The 13,435-nt window shown below is 47.7% G+C and overlaps 1 long non-coding RNA gene across 1 annotated transcript in view; it reads left to right on the plus strand.

The window, feature by feature from the left end:
• The first annotated feature begins 1,255 nt into the window (after positions 1-1,255).
• LOC149429418 (uncharacterized) overlaps positions 1,256-13,435 on the plus strand; it is a 35,497-nt gene continuing 23,317 nt past the window's right edge. The window contains exon 1 of the long non-coding RNA XR_016310479.1: positions 1,256-1,364. This is a non-coding gene — a long non-coding RNA (uncharacterized LOC149429418). The remainder of the gene's footprint in view (positions 1,365-13,435) is intronic.

Genomic DNA, 13,435 nt, shown 5'->3' on the forward strand with positions numbered 1-13,435 from the left:
TCCCATCCCCCCCACCCAACACTACCTACTCACCCAACTACGGGAAGTCCGGGATGCAGCGGGGACGCCGCCCTGCACAGCTCAGGAGGGGTTTCTGCGCCGGGTGTGGTGACATTGTGTTGGTGTCTATTCCTGTGAACAGCAGAGATCCCAGTGCACCACCCGCTGGCCACTTCCCGGTATTACACTGAATGTGTGATCAGGAGGCTATAAAGTAACCCCGATCACTCTCACAGACTAGACAATCGGTGGCTGAAAGAAGCGGAATCCTGGGAGCGGCTCCTACCTACTGGTCCTGCGCAAGGGGAGCTCCTACCTACTGATCCCGCACGGGGGGGGGGGCTCCTACCTACTGATGCTGCGGGGGGGGGCTCTTACCTACTGATCCCACGCGTAGGGGCTCTTACCTACTGATCCCACGTGGGGGGGGGCTCCTACCTACTGATCCCGCGCGGGGAGGGACTCCTACCTACTGATCCCGCGCGGGGAGGGGGGCTCTTACCTACTGATCCCACGCGTAGGGGCTCTTACCTACTGATCCCACGTGGGGGGGGGCTCCTACCTACTGATCCCGCGCGGGGAGGGGCTCCTACCTACTGATCCCGAGCGGAGAGGGGCTCCTACCTACTGATCCCGCGCGGGGAGGGGGGCTCTTACCTACTGATCCCACGCGTAGGGGCTCTTACCTACTGATCCCACGTGGGGGGGGCTCCTACCTACTGATCCCGCGCGGGGAGGGGCTCCTACCTACTGATCCCGTGCGGGGAGGGGGCTCCTACCTAGTGTTTCCGCGGGTTCCTAGTGGTTCCGCGGGGGGGCTCCTACCTACTGATCCCGCGCGGGGGGGGGGGGTCCTGCCTACTGATCCCGCGTGGGGAGGGGCTCCTACCTACTGATCCTGCACGGGGGGGTCCTGCCTACTGATCCCGCGCAGGGAGGGGCTCCTACCTACTAATCCCGCACGGGGGGGTCCTGCCTACTGATCCCGCGCAGGGAATGGATCCTACCTACTGATCCCGCGCGGGGGGGTTCCTACCTACTGATCCTATGCGCACCGGTGCGGTGCGCTGCATTAGTATTCCTTCTGAACAGAACCTCAGTCTACTAACACCGTGTACAGATGTGAACAATGCATTGGGAAAAGTGCAGCCCATTCTAGATACATGAGGGTCTCAAGGCAATGTATGTGGAACACAGAGGTGTGGTCAGGCTCTTCGTCTGTCATGTCCGCTCATTGTCCTCTATCCTCTCCTCCAGGTCCATCAAGTCACTGCCGGGGACTGCTCTGAGTTTGCGCCTCTCCTGCCTTGTCCTCCAGGCGTTACTCCTCTCCGCTATTGGTAGAGACACGAGTCTTGTGAAAGGTGAGATGGGATTGGCTGTTCTTCTGTCCATCTGAGATTTTAACTAGCAATAATGTGATGGGAGTTGCACTTAATTTAAGGCCATTAGTTTCATCTATGTGTTCCGGTGGAGCTGAGGTGATATTACCCGTGTGTTCTGGTGGAGCTGAGGTGATGTTACACGTGTGTTCTCATGCAGCTGAGGAGATATTACCCATGTGTTCTGGTGGAGCTGAGGTGATGTTACACGTGTGTTCTCATGCAGCTGAGGAGATATTACCCATGTGTTCTGGTGGAGCTGAGGTGATGTTACACGTGTGTTCTCATGGAGCTGAGGAGATATTACCCATGTGTTCTGGTGGAGCTGAGGTGATATTACACATGTGTTCTGGTGGAGCTGAGGTGATATTACACATGTGTTCTGGTGGAGCTGAGGTGATGTTACACGTGTGTTCTCATGGAGCTGAGGAGATATTACCCATGTGTTCTGGTGGAGCTGAGGTGAAATTACACGTGTTCTGGTGGAGCTGAGGTGATATTACACATGTGTTCTCATGGAGCTGAGGTGATATTACACATGTGTTCTCATGGAGCTGAGGTGATATTACACATGTGTTCTCATGGAGCTGAGGTGATATTACACATGTGTTCTGGTGGAGCTGAGGTGATATTACACATGTGTTCTCATGGAGCTGAGGTGATATTACCCATGTGTTCTAGGGGAGCTGAGGTGATATTACCCATATGTTCTAGGGGAGCTGAGGTGATATTACCCATGTGTTCTAGGGGAGCTGAGGTGATATTACACATGTGTTCTCATGGAGCTGAGGTGATATTACCCATGTGTTCTCGTGGAGCTGAGGTGATATTACCCATGTGTTCTAGGGGAGCTGAGGTGATATTACCCATGTGTTCTTGGGGAGCTGAGGTGATATTACCCATGTGTTCTCATGGAGCTGAGGTGATATTACCCATGTGTTCTCATGGAGCTGAGGTGATATTACCCATGTGTTCTCATGGAGCTCAGGTGATATTACCCATGTGTTCTCATGGAGCTGAGGTGATATTACACATGTGTTCTCATGGAGCTGAGGAGATATTACACATGTGTTCTCATGGAGCTGAGTTGATATTACACATGTGTTCTCATGGAGCTGAGGTGATATTACCCATATGTTCTCATGGAGCTGAGGTGATATTACCCATGTGTTCTCATGGAGCTGAGGTGATATTACCCATGTGTTCTCATGGAGCTGAGGTGATATTACACATGTGTTCCGGTTGGGCTGAGGTGATATTACCCATGTGTTCCGGTGGAGCTGAGGTGATATTACCCATGTGTTCTCATGGAGCTGAGGTGATATTACACATGTGTTCTCATGGAGCTGAGGTGATATTACACATGTGTTCTCATGGAGCTGAGGTGATATTACCCATGTGTTCTCGTGGAGCTGAGGTGAGATGGGATTGGCTGTTCTTCTGTCCATCTGAGATTTTAACTAGCAATAATGTGATGGGAGTTGCACTTAATTTAAGGCCATTAGTTTCATCTATGTGTTCCGGTGGAGCTGAGGTGATATTACCCGTGTGTTCTGGTGGAGCTGAGGTGATGTTACACGTGTGTTCTCATGCAGCTGAGGAGATATTACCCATGTGTTCTGGTGGAACTGAGGTGATGTTACACGTGTGTTCTCATGGAGCTGAGGAGATATTACCCATGTGTTCTGGTGGAGCTGAGGTGATATTACACATGTGTTCTGGTGGAGCTGAGGTGATATTACACATATGTTCTGGTGGAGCTGAGGTGATGTTACACGTGTGTTCTCATGGAGCTGAGGAGATATTACCCATGTGTTCTGGTGGAGCTGAGGTGAAATTACACATGTGTTCTGGTGGAGCTGAGGTGATATTACACATGTGTTCTCATGGAGCTGAGGTGATATTACACATGTGTTCTCATGGAGCTGAGGTGATATTACACATGTGTTCTCATGGAGCTGAGGTGATATTACACATGTGTTCTGGTGGAGCTGAGGTGATATTACACATGTGTTCTCATGGAGCTGAGGTGATATTACCCATGTGTTCTAGGGGAGCTGAGGTGATATTACCCATATGTTCTAGGGGAGCTGAGGTGATATTACCCATGTGTTCTAGGGGAGCTGAGGTGATATTACACATGTGTTCTCATGGAGCTGAGGTGATATTACCCATGTGTTCTCGTGGAGCTGAGGTGATATTACCCATGTGTTCTAGGGGAGCTGAGGTGATATTACCCATGTGTTCTTGGGGAGCTGAGGTGATATTACCCATGTGTTCTCATGGAGCTGAGGTGATATTACCCATGTGTTCTCATGGAGCTGAGGTGATATTACCCATGTGTTCTCATGGAGCTGAGGTGATATTACCCATGTGTTCTCATGGAGCTGAGGTGATATTACACATGTGTTCTCATGGAGCTGAGGAGATATTACACATGTGTTCTCATGGAGCTGAGTTGATATTACACATGTGTTCTCATGGAGCTGAGGTGATATTACCCATATGTTCTCATGGAGCTGAGGTGATATTACCCATGTGTTCTCATGGAGCTGAGGTGATATTACCCATGTGTTCTCATGGAGCTGAGGTGATATTACACATGTGTTCCGGTTGGGCTGAGGTGATATTACCCATGTGTTCTCATGGAGCTGAGGTGATATTACACATGTGTTCTCATGGAGCTGAGGTGATATTACACATGTGTTCTCATGGAGCTGAGGTGATATTACACGTGTGTTCTCATGGAGCTGAGGTGATATTACCCATGTGTTCTCGTGGAGCTGAGGTGATATTATCCATGTGTTCTCGTGGAGCTGAGGTGATATTACCTATGTGTTCTCATGGAGCTGAGGAGATATTACACGTGTGTTCTCATGGAGCTGAGGTGATATTACACGTGTGTTCTCATGGAGCTGAGGTGATATTACACGTGTGTTCTCATGGAGCTGAGGTGATATTACCCGTGTGTTCTCATGCAGCTGAGGTGATATTACCCGTGTGTTCTCATGGAGCTAAGGAGATATTACCCGTGTGTTCTCATGGAGCTGAGGTGATATTACCCGTGTGTTCTAGGGGAGCTGAGGTGATATTACACGTGTGTTCTCATGGAGCTGAGGAGATATTACCCGTGTATTCTAGGGGAGCTGAGGTGATATTACACGTGTGTTCTCATGGAGCTGAGGTGATATTACACATGTGTTCTCATGGAGCTGAGGAGATATTACACGTGTTCTCGTGGAGCTGAGGTGATATTACCCTTGTGTTCTCATGGAGCTGAGGAGATATTACCCGTGTGTTCTAGGGGAGCTGAGGTGATATTACACGTGTTCCGGTGGAGCTGAGGTGATATTACACATGTGTTCTGGTGAAACTGAGGTGATATTTCACATGTGTTCTCGTGGAGCTGAGGTGATATTACACATGTGTTCTCATGGAGCTGAGGAGATATTACCCGTGTGTTCTAGGGGAGCTGAGGTCATATTACCCATGTGTTCTCTTGGAGCTGAGGAAATACTACACGTGTTCTCATGGAGCTGAGGTGATATTACCCATGTGTTCTCATGGAGCTGAGGAGATATTACACGTGTTCTCGTGGAGCTGAGGAGATATTACCCATGTGTTCTAGGGGAGCTGAGGTGATATTACACGTGTTCTCGTGGAGCTGAGGTGATATTACCCATGTGTTCTCGTGGAGCTGAGGTGATATTACCCATGTGTTCTAGGGGAGCTGAGTTGATATTACCCATGTGTTCTCATGGAGCTGAGGTGATATTACCCATGTGTTCTCATGGAGCTGAGGAGATATTACACGTGTTCTCGTGGAGCTGAGGGGATATTAACCGTGTGTTCTCATGGAGCTGAGGTGATATTACACATGTGTTCTCATGTAGCTGAGGTGATATTACCCATGTGTTCTCGTGGAGCTGAGGAGATATTACACGTGTGTTCTCATGGAGCTGAGGAGATATTACACGTGTTCTCGTGGAGCTGAGGTGATATTACCCATGTGTTCTAGGGGAGCTGAGGTGATAATACACGTGTTCCGGTGAAGCTGAGGTGATATTTCACATGTGTTCTCGTGGAGCTGAGGTGATATTACCCGTGTGTTCTAGGGGAGCTGAGGTGATATTACACGTGTTCCGGTGGAGCTGAGGTGATATTTCACATGTGTTTTCGTGGAGCTGAGGTGATATTACCCGTGTGTTCTCATGGAGCTGAGGTGATATTACCCGTGTGTTCTAGGGGAGCTGAGGTTATATTACACGTGTTCTCGTGGAGCTGAGGAGACATTACCCATGTGTTCTAAGGGAGCTTAGGTGATATTACACATGTGTTCTCGTGGAGCTGAGGTGATATTACCCATGTGTTCTCATGGAGCTGAGGTGATATTACCCATGTGTTCTCATGGAGCTCAGGAGATATTACACGTGTTCTCGTGGAGCTGAGGAGATATTACCCGTGTGTTCTCATGGAGCTGAGGAGATATTACACATGTGTTCTCATGGAGCTGAGGTGATATTACACATGTGTTCTCATGGAGCTGAGGTGATATTACACATGTGTTCTCATGGAGCTGAGGAGATATTACCCATGTGTTCTCATGGAACTGAGGAGATATTACACATGTGTTCTCATGAAGCTGAGGTGATATTACCCATGTGTTCTCATGGAGCTGAGGTGATATTACACATGTGTTCTCATGGAGCTGAGGTGATATTACACATGTGTTCTCATGGAGCTGAGGAGATATTACCCATGTGTTCTGGTGGAGCTGAGGAGATATTACCTGTGTGTTCTCATGGAGCTGAGGTGATATTACACATGTGTTCTCATGGAGCTGAGGTGATATTACACATGTGTTCTCATGTAGCTGAGGTGATATTACCCATGTGTTCTCGTGGAGCTGAGGAGATATTACACGTGTGTTCTCATGGAGCTGAGGAGATATTACACGTGTTCTCGTGGAGCTGAGGTGATATTACCCGTGTGTTCTAGGGGGGCTGAGGTGATAATACACGTGTTCCGGTGGAGCTGAGGTGATATTACACATGTGTTCTGGTGAAGCTGAGGTGATATTTCACATGTGTTCTCGTGGAGCTGAGGTGATATTACCCATGTGTTCTAGGGGAGCTGAGGTGATATTACCCATGTGTTCTAGGGGAGCTGAGGTGATATTACACGTGTTCCGGTGGAGCTGAGGTGATATTTCACATGTGTTTTCGTGGAGCTGAGGTGATATTACCCGTGTGTTCTAGGGGAGCTGAGGTTATATTACACGTGTTCTCGTGGAGCTGAGGAGATATTACCCATGTGTTCTAAGGGAGCTTAGGTGATATTACACATGTGTTCTCGTGGAGCTGAGGTGATATTACCAATGTGTTCTCATGGAGCTGAGGTGATATTACCCATGTGTTCTCATGGAGCTCAGGAGATATTACACGTGTTCTCGTGGAGCTGAGGAGATATTACCCGTGTGTTCTCATGGAGCTGAGGTGATATTACACATGTGTTCTCATGGAGCTGAGGAGATATTACACATGTGTTCTCATGGAGCTGAGGTGATATTACACATGTGTTCTCATGGAGCTGAGGTGATATTACACATGTGTTCTCATGGAGCTGAGGAGATATTACCCATGTGTTCTCATGGAACTGAGGAGATATTACACATGTGTTCTCATGAAGCTGAGGTGATATTACCCATGTGTTCTCATGGAGCTGAGGTGATATTACACATGTGTTCTCATGGAGCTGAGGTGATATTACACATGTGTTCTCATGGAGCTGAGGAGATATTACACATGTGTTCTCATGGAGCTGAGGTGATATTACCCATGTGTTCTCATGGAGCTGAGGTGATATTACACATGTGTTCTCATGGAGCTGAGGAGATATTACCCATGTGTTCTCATGGAACTGAGGAGATATTACACATGTGTTCTCATGGAGCTGAGGTGATATTACCCATGTGTTCTCATGGAGCTGAGGTGATGTTACCCATGTGTTCTCATGGAGCTGAAGTGATATTACACATGTGTTCTCATGGAGCTGAGGTGATATTACCCATGTGTTCTCATGGAGCTGAGGAGATATTACACATGTGTTCTGGTGGAGCTGAGGTGATATTACCCATGTGTTCTCATGGAGCTGAGGAGATATTACACATGTGTTCTAGGGGAGCTGAGGTGATATTACCCATGTGTTCTCATGGAGCTGAGGTGATATTACCCATGTGTTCTGGTGGAGCTGAGGAGATATTACCCATGTGTTCTAGGGGAGCTGAGGTGATATTACCCATGTGTTCTCATGGAGCTGAGGTGATATTACCCATGTGTTCTGGTGGAGCTGAGGAGATATTACCCATGTGTTCCGGTGGAGCTGAGGTGATATTACCCATGTGTTCTCATGGAGCTGAGGTGATATTACCCATGTGTTCTCATGGAGCTGAGGAGATATTACCCATGTGTTCTGGTGGAGCTGAGGTGATATTACCCATGTGTTCTCATGGAGCGGAGGTGATATTACCCATGTGTTCTCATGGAGCTGAGGTGATATTACACGTGTTCTCATGGAGTTGAGGTGATATTACACATGTGTTCTCATGCAGCTGAGGAGATATTACCCGTGCCTTCTAGGGGAGCTGAGGTGATATTACCCATGTGTTCTAGGGGAGCTGAGGTCATATTACCCATGTGTTCTCATGGAGCTGAGGAAATATTACACTTGTTCTCGGGGAGCTGAGGTGATATTACCCATGTGTTCTAGGGGAGCTGAGGTGATATTACACGTGTTCCGGTGGAGCTGAGGTGATATTACACATGTGTTCTGGTGAAGCTGAGGTGATATTTCACATGTGTTCTCGTGGAGCTGAGGTGATATTACCCGTGTGTTCTAGGGGAGCTGAGGAGATATTACCCGTGTGTTCTCGTGGAGCTGAGGAGATATTACCCATGTGTTCTAGGGGAGCTAAGGTGATATTACCCATGTGTTCTAGGGGAGCTGAGGAGATATTACACATGTGTTCCGGTGAAGCTGAGGAGATATTACACTTATGTTCTCATGGAGCTGAGGTGATATTACACATGTGTTCTCATGGAGCTGAGGTGATATTACCCATGTGTTCTCGTGAGCTGAGGTGATATTACACACGTGTTCTAGGGGAGCTGAGGTGATATTACACATGTGTTCTGGTGGAGCTGAGGTGATATTACCCACGTGTTCTAGGGGAGCTGAGGTGATATTACACGTGTTCCGATGGAGCTGAGGTGATATTACACGTGTTCTCGTGGAGCGGAGGTGATATTACCTATGTGTTCTCGTGAAGCTGAGGAGATATTACACGTGTGTTCTCATGGAGCTGAGGTGATATTACCCGTGTGTTCTAGGGGAGCTGAGGTGATATTACCCATGTGTTCTTGTGGAGCGGAGGTGATACTACACGTGTTCTCGTGGAGCTGAGGTGATATTACCCGTGTGTTCTCATGGAGCTGAGGTGATATTACCCGTGTGTTCTAGGGGAGCTAAGGTGATATTACACATGTGTTCTGGCGGAGCTGAGGTGATATTACACATGTGTTCTCGTGGAGCTGAGGAGATATTACACGTGTTCTCGTGGAGCTGAGGAGATATTACCCATGTGTTCTCATGGAGCTGAGGAGATATTACCCATGTGTTCTCATGGAGCTGAGGTGATATTACACGTGTTCTCATGGAGCTGAGGAGATATTACCCATGTGTTCTCATGGAGCTGAGGTGATATTACACATGTGTTCTCATGGAGCTGAGGAGATATTACCCGTGTGTTCTAGGGGAGCTGAGGTCATATTACCCATGTGTTCTCTTGGAGCTGAGGAAATATTACACGTGTTCTCATGGAGCTGAGGAGATATTACCCGTGTGTTCTAGGGGAGCTGAGGTGATATTACACATGTGTTCTCGTGGAGCTGAGGTGATGTTACCCATGTGTTCTAGGGGAGCTGAGGTGATATTACACATGTGTTCTGGCGGAGCTGAGGTGATATTACCCATGTGTTCTCGTGGAGCTCAGGAGATATTACACGTGTTCTTGTGGAGCTGAGAAGGTATTACACATGTGTTCTCATGGAGCTGAGGTGATATTACCCATGTGTTCTCATGGAGCTGAGGTGATATTACCCATGTGTTCTCATGGAGCTGAGGAGATATTACCCATGTGTTCTCATGGAGCTGAGGTGATATTACACGTGTTCTCATGGAGCTGAGGAGATATTACCCATGTGTTCTCATGGAGCTGAGGAGATATTACCCATGTGTTCTCATGGAGCTGAGGTGATATTACACATGTGTTCTCATGGAGCTGAGGAGATATTACCCATGTGTTCTCATGGAGCTGAGGTGATATTACCCATGTGTTCTCATGGAGCTGAGGAGATATTACACGTGTTCTCGTGGAGCTGAGGAGATATTACCCGTGTGTTCTCATGGAGCTGAGGTGATATTACACATGTGTTCTCATGGAGCTGAGGTGATATTACACATTTGTTCTAGGGGAGCTGAGGTGATATTACACGTGTTCCTGTGAAGCTGAGGTGATATTACACATGTGTTCTCGTGGAGCTGAGGTGATATTACCCATGTGTTCTCGTGGAGCTGAGGTGATGTTACCCATGTGTTCTAGGGGAGCTGAGGTGATATTACACATGTGTTCTCGTGGAGCTGAGGTGATATTACCCATGTGTTCTAGGGGAGCTGAGGTGATATTACACATGTGTTCTCATGGAGCTGAGGTGATATTACCCATGTGTTCTCATGGAGCGGAGGTGATATTACCCGTGTGTTCTAGGGGAGCTGAGGTGATATTACACGTGTTCTAGGTGAGCTGAGGTGATATTACACATGTGTTCTGGTGGAGCTGAGGTGATATTACCCACGTGTTCTAGGGGAGCTGAGGTGATATTTCACATGTGTTCTCGTGGAGCTGAGGAGATATTACACATGTGTTCTCATGGAGCTGAGGTGATATTACCCATGTGTTCTCATGGAGCGGAGGTGATATTACCCGTGTGTTCTAGGGGAGCTGAGGTGATATTACACGTGTTCTAGGTGAGCTGAGGTGATATTACACATGTGTTCTGGTGGAGCTGAGGTGATATTACCCACGTGTTCTAGGGGAGCTGAGGTGATATTACACGTGTTCCGGTGGAGCTGAGGTGATATTACACGTGTTCCGGTGAAGCTGAGGTGATATTACACATGTGTTCTCGTGGAGCTGAGGTGATATTACCTATGTGTTCTCGTGGAGCTGAGGTGATATTACCCGTGTGTTCTCGTGGAGCTGAGGTGATATTACCCGTGTGTTTTAGGGGAGCTGAGGTGATATTACACATGTGTTCTGGCGGAGCTGAGGTGATATTACCCATGTGTTCTCGTTGAGCTGAGGTGATATTACACGTGTTCTAGGTGAGCTGAGGTGATATTACACATGTGTTCTCATGGAGCTGAGGTGATATTACCCATGTGTTCTAGGGGAGCTGAGGTGATATTACACATGTGTTCTCGTGGAGCTGAGGTGATATTACCTATGTGTTCTCGTGGAGCTGAGGAGATATTACACGTGTGTTCTCATGGAGCTGAGGTGATATTACCCGTGTGTTCTAGGGGAGCTGAGGAGATATTACCCATGTGTTCTCGTGGAGCGGAGGTGATAATACACATGTGTTCTCGTGGAGCTGAGGTGATTTTACCCATGTGTTCTCATGGAGCTGAGGTGATATTACCCGTGTTTTCTAGGGGAGCTGAGGTGATATTACACATGTGTTCTGGCGGAGCTGAGGTGATATTACCCGTGTTTTCTAGGGGAGCTGAGGTGATATTACACATGTATTCTCGTGGAGCTCAGGAGATATTACACGTGTTCTTGTGGAGCTGAGGAGGTATTACACATGTGTTCTCATGGAGCTGAGGTGATATTACCCATGTGTTCTCATGGAGCGGAGGTGATATTACCCGTGTGTTCTAGGGGAGCTGAGGTGATATTACACGTGTTCTAGGTGAGCTGAGGTGATATTACACATGTGTTCTGGTGGAGCTGAGGTGATATTACCCACGTGTTCTAGGGGAGCTGAGGTGATATTACACGTGTTCCGGTGGAGCTGAGGTGATATTACACGTGTTCCGGTGAAGCTGAGGTGATATTACACATGTGTTCTCGTGGAGCTGAGGTGATATTACCTATGTGTTCTCGTGGAGCTGAGGTGATATTACCCGTGTGTTCTCGTGGAGCTGAGGTGATATTACCCGTGTGTTTTAGGGGAGCTGAGGTGATATTACACATGTGTTCTGGCGGAGCTGAGGTGATATTACCCATGTGTTCTCGTTGAGCTGAGGTGATATTACACGTGTTCTAGGTGAGCTGAGGTGATATTACACATGTGTTCTCATGGAGCTGAGGTGATATTACCCATGTGTTCTAGGGGAGCTGAGGTGATATTACACATGTGTTCTCGTGGAGCTGAGGTGATATTACTTATGTGTTCTCGTGGAGCTGAGGAGATATTACACGTGTGTTCTCATGGATCTGAGGTGATATTACCCGTGTGTTCTAGGGGAGCTGAGGAGATATTACCCATGTGTTCTCGTGGAGCGGAGGTGATAATACACATGTGTTCTCGTGGAGCTGAGGTGATTTTACCCATGTGTTCTCATGGAGCTGAGGTGATATTACCCGTGTTTTCTAGGGGAGCTGAGGTGATATTACACATGTGTTCTGGCGGAGCTGAGGTGATATTACCCGTGTTTTCTAGGGGAGCTGAGGTGATATTACACATGTATTCTCGTGGAGCTCAGGAGATATTACACGTGTTCTTGTAGAGCTGAGGAGGTATTACACATGTGTTCTCATGGAGCTGAGGTGATATTACCCATGTGTTCTCATGGAGCTGAGGAGATATTACCCATGTGTTCTCATGGAGCTGAGGTGATATTACACGTGTTCTCATGGAGCTGAGGAGATATTACCCATGTGTTCTCATGGAGCTGAGGAGATATTACCCATGTGTTCTCATGGAGCTGAGGAGATATTACCCATGTGTTCTCATGGAGCTGAGGTGATATTACACATGTGTTCTCATGGAGCTGAGGAGATATTACCCGTGTGTTCTAGGGGAGCTGAGGTCATATTACCCATGTGTTCTCTTGGAGCTGAGGAAATATTACACGTGTTCTCATGGAGCTGAGGAGATATTACCCGTGTGTTCTAGGGGAGCTGAGGTGATATTACACATGTGTTCTCGTGGAGCTGAGGTGATGTTACCCATGTGTTCTAGGGGAGCTGAGGTGATATTACACATGTGTTCTCGTGGAGCTGAGGAGATATTACACATGTGTTCTCATGGAGCTGAGGTGATATTACCCATGTGTTCTCATGGAGCGGAGGTGATATTACCCGTGTGTTCTAGGGGAGCTGAGGTGATATTACACGTGTTCTAGGTGAGCTGAGGTGATATTACACATGTGTTCTGGTGGAGCTGAGGTGATATTACACGTGTTCCGGTGGAGCTGAGGTGATATTACACATGTGTTCCGGTGAAGCTGAGGTGATATTACACATGTGTTCTCGTGGAGCTGAGGTGATATTACCTATGTATTCTCGTGGAGCTGAGGTGATATTACCCGTGTGTTCTCGTGGAGCTGAGGTGATATTACCCGTGTGTTTTAGGGGAGCTGAGGTGATATTACACATGTGTTCTGGCGGAGCTGAGGTGATATTACCCGTGTGTTCTCGTTGAGCTGAGGTGATATTACACGTGTTCTAGGTGAGCTGAGGTGATATTACACATGTGTTCTCGTGGAGCTGAGGTGATATTACCCATGTGTTCTAGGGGAGCTGAGGTGATATTACACTTGTGTTCTCATGGAGCTGAGGTGATATTACACATGTGTTCTCATGTAGCTGAGGTGATATTACCCATGTGTTCTAGGGGAGCTGAGGTGATATTACACATGTGTTCTCGTGGAGCTGAGGTGATATTACCTATGTTTTCTCGTGGAGCTGAGGAGATATTACACGTGTG

This window comes from Staurois parvus, unplaced genomic scaffold (genome assembly GCF_062004578.1).
Source record: "Staurois parvus isolate SC_StPar_1 unplaced genomic scaffold, SC_StPar_1.0 ptg002707l, whole genome shotgun sequence".
NCBI classification, from domain to species: domain Eukaryota; kingdom Metazoa; phylum Chordata; class Amphibia; order Anura; family Ranidae; genus Staurois; species Staurois parvus.